Source organism: Gadus morhua, chromosome 8, assembly GCF_902167405.1.
Source record: "Gadus morhua chromosome 8, gadMor3.0, whole genome shotgun sequence".
In the NCBI taxonomy this organism is placed as follows: Eukaryota; Metazoa; Chordata; class Actinopteri; order Gadiformes; family Gadidae; genus Gadus; species Gadus morhua.
The window spans coordinates 17,713,754-17,718,247 of NC_044055.1; positions in this window are offsets into that span (position 1 = coordinate 17,713,754).

Genomic DNA, 4,494 nt, shown 5'->3' on the forward strand with positions numbered 1-4,494 from the left:
GTGTGTGTGTGTGTGTGTGTGTGTGGGTGTGGGTTTGGGTGTGTGTCTGTGGGTGTGTACACACCTACATGCGCACACTTTCACACACATCCAGAATTAAGTAAGTTGACCCAAAAGTAGAACAGACAAATGGTACAAGCAAGGTTTCTGTTTTTGTTTTGTAGCCGGTAAGCCTCCACTTTGAGACATTTAGGTGCAGACCGACATGCAGCCAGCAGGATCATCATTGTTGTCCATGCACATGCATCTGGTGCAGAAGTCCTTCACACCGAGTTCGGAATCCCCTGGTTCCTGAAGTATCAATGGTTTCTCCCGCAGCAAAACCCCTGTCCAAGGTGCCTGCGCCCCATGTGTTCACCCTTTGGTCAGCCATCGTCGGTATTTGCTTGGATGCACCCGGCCAGTAGAGGCTCTGAAAGTGTCAAAGTACAAAAAGGGCCAATGCCCGAACGCTTACAGGACAAACGGGTCGTCTGCTGGAAAGTATGCTCCACCCTGTGGTAGCCTCACTGTGGACCACCGCTACATTCTGCCTGTTCCAACATAGAGCAGGGTTACGAAAACACACGCGTGCATACGACTTATCATTATGAAATATACCTGCCTACTTTATCTATAATATATCTATATAAAGTAGGACTATATCCGTCTGACACCCTGGTGGAGAACCTTTGGAGGGCTGGAGGTGAGCCCAACGTTTGCTCCCTCTGAACCTCCCACACAAGGTCTGCTTCGAAGTTTCCAACGGCAGGTTCAGAGTTCGTACAGAGCTGCTGCTCCGCGCATTGCACCCTCTTCGACCCCTCTTCTGAGCGGTGAGTCCACTAACCAGGCCGTGAGTCCACTAACCAGGCCGTGAGTCCACTAACCAGGCCGTGATTCCACTAACCAGGCCATGAGTCCACTAACCAGGCCAGGTTATGTGGGCTCCCAGGCCAACCGAGTGCTGACCTGTGAACACAACTCCCAGGCCGGGCTCCATGTCTCAGTGACCCTGAGGGTAAGGGAAACTTGACCCCTAGATCACCTAATCATTGCATCACTTCCTGTATGGCTAGAGCCTACAAATTAAGGGATGAGACCCAAATGGCCTGATAGACATAAAGGATTTCAGACATCTCTGTATTACTCCCCTCAGTATTATTAATTTATTACATTTATGGGGCCCTCATTTCACTCACCCATTAATGTTATTTTTTTAACATCTAATGTCCGCTCAGTGAGGGATTGCATCACTTCTTGTAGGGCTTCAGCCACCAAATTGATCATCTTGTATGTACTTGAGGCCCTCTTTCATATAAAATAAAGAACCTAGGTCTCTAGCTAGCTCCCTTGTGTTCCTATAGGGCAATGATTGTAATTTTTGTAGTCTTTTACTTTATTGAATGCATTTCCACCTCAAAAATGTTAAAAGCTCATTATTGTATTTCACATAATGTATACGTACAATAAACCTTTGGAGTGGACCTCTTAGTGAAGCAATGGCGAACATAACTCCCAGTTTGTCCCACAAAAACACATCCAGAGGGTGCTATAGTCTGAATTCTAAAGATGAAGAGGAATGGCATCATACCTTGGGCAGTGTAGCATCTGCGTATTTATTGAAAGAAAATCATGAAAACGTTACAAACAATGACAGTTATCTGAGCTCAGATAACTGCACAACACAAAGACAGTGTTGACAAGAAATGATTCAAACAAAATGCAAGCTGTGTGGTTTCTGCAATAGCAGCTTCCATGGCAAACCAGCATAGCAACGACATTGCAAAAATCTTTGCATGCTGTAACAAACTAAACATCATATCCATTCACTGAAAGGAACCCCAGCCCAAAGAAACGTCACCTGGCGTGGCCGCAGGGTCAACCTCCGGGTGAGTTCCCTTTTTATTGCGGGTGTCTTCTTCCAGCTGGTAGGGCTGCTGGACCAGCGAACAACCTACCCTGCTGTTTAAGTGGATTGATTTGAATTTGATTTGGTATACCTATCGATCACATGGGGAATGTCCTCATCTACATTGACCGATCCAGTGGACTGCCCAGGGTTAGGCCCGGGGTCCTGCCCTGGCCTTGGTTTCCACAGGGTAGGGTGTTATAGCGCATGTTTTTTGTGGTTTTTGAGGAAACCGGAGCACCTGGAGGAAGCCCATGTCACCGTGGGGAGACTGTATACATCTTACAAAATAAGGTCACTAAAGAGTAACAGGTATCAATCAACCACAGCATGTTCTCACCACATTATCCAAAAAGTATAGATTCTAGAAATTTTTATTCATTTGATTAATTGACTATTAAAATGATTCAGCCTTAATCCCCAGGCCTCAACCACTTTCCCTGCCAACTGCACCTATTGTTAAGAGTAGAGTTGCCATTCAATCAAATGTTTTTTTTATTCGTTAAGGAATTTAATAATTAATGTTTCCTTGTTTAATTTGTATTAGTGTTTGAGGCAGTTTGGATAGATGTATGGTGATACATTGTTGCAGATTTGACATGTAAGATACAACATTCCAAGGATTAACCGAAGGTGTGCTGTCATTGTACACAACTTTAGAGACGGTGGAAATACTTGTAGGAGTCGCACAATTACATGTTGTGAGTGAATTCAAATATTTTGGGGTGTTAATTGCTCTCCTTTAAGTCACATGTTTAATTTTTTTTAGAAAAGGATAAAGGGATTCATCCTAGTACAGTTCAGTCCTATTACAAACAAACTCTCTAAACACTAGCTAAGAAAATCAAAAGCACTGCCCAATTCTAAGTTGGCGTGAGCTAATTTGGGTGATTTTAAATCAACACAGACGTTTGCTAGTGCTGGCCGAGTTCTTCTTTGCTGTAAATAGCCGACTTCACATTTACAGAGCTCCATCTGGGGAACATACCCACATGAACATCCAAAACTACAAAATAATGTTGCTGCAGATGATGATAAATATCAGCATAATATAAATGTACGACATCCTCATTTCATTGTCAAACACTAATAAGTCATTGAAGTATTTCAAAAGGAACTGGAATCATATTACATCTTATATTTGCACTCGGTTCCAATACAAATGATAAAATACACAAAAGTTATAAAAAATACATCTTATTGAAATAATGCCCATCTCTGCACATAACTCACCTCCACCGGGGGACTTGCTGCCTTTAGCAACAGGAGATCCAATACTAATTGTGTCAGTTGGGGGTCTTTAAGAGGAGATTGCTCTATTCCTTTACAGAAAAGTGCCTTTAGCAGGCCAACCTGGTCTGTCAGAGGTTCAAGAGAGTCTAATATAAATCCAAATCCAATGATACAACCAAGCACTCATATTTGCACTCTCCCTTTACTCAAATGAACTAAACTGAACTAGCATTAGGCATTATGGTTACTTGTCATACCAAGAAAACATACATACACAAGCCTTCACCAAGAGTAGCCAGGCCTCTTCGTCACACATGTTGTTCCTGGACATTAAGTTCAGGAACAACTGAACATTAAGTTCAGGAACACAGTGTGCAGTCAACAATTCTTTAATGGTTGCCCTAAGGATGTGTATTCGTAATAGTAAGGCATGATAATGAGGCAATCAATGACTGTAACCCTGTCTAAAGGGAAGGTCTGTTCCTAGAGGACGTGTTGAACCTCAGGCGGAGACAACGGAAGATGCCTAACAGGCCCTGCAGGATGGGGTGTAATGTTTGCTAAATCCGATCCTGTGTTAACAGTAGACGCTGGCAATTCTGTATCTACATGTTTGCTACAATGTCTGCTAATCCTAATCCCATCCTGTATTGACGGTAGATGCTGTCAATCGATCCTAGAATAATCCTGTAATCCTACAACGCTGATTTATTCTACAAATAAAAAAGGCTGTGCGACCTAAATCTCTCTTTCTTTTCTAAAAAGGTTTATTGTTTGCACCCATACGGCATCGATGTTAAAATGCTACATTCAAATCTGGATGATGGCCCTGCCATCTGCTCAAGCATGGAGAGCACTGGAGCGCGTGCTCTGGGGATCGAGACAATAGCAACCACTGACTAATGTGAGCTATATGTCATACGTGTCCTTTACACTGGGGATGCCAGGGAATGACCCCGCCATGTTTGCGCTCCGTTTTGTCCCCATTTTCTTTTTTTTAAGTGTTTTGAATTGAGTGGCATCCAGTGGAACGGCAGAAAGTGTGCATAACATTCATACGTATGTTTCTATTAGTGTATAATCCCATAAGAAGAAGAATCGTTGTGTTTCGCTACCTTCGTTTGAGCCCTACCTCCTTGGGGAGCAGGGTCTCTTCCACAGGGGCCGCCATCTGGCACCACCTCTGAGCAGCACAGAACGGACGAGCGGTTCTGGAGAGAATGTGTTTAAAGTCCATGTGCTGCAGGAAGGAGTGGGCCGTGTTATCCCCATTTACTAACATCTATCTGTGCTTCTTTGGTAGTACGTTGTTGTGTAAGAGCGTTATCATGGGTGATGTTGTGTATGGAATCTGCCACACACCCTGGCGT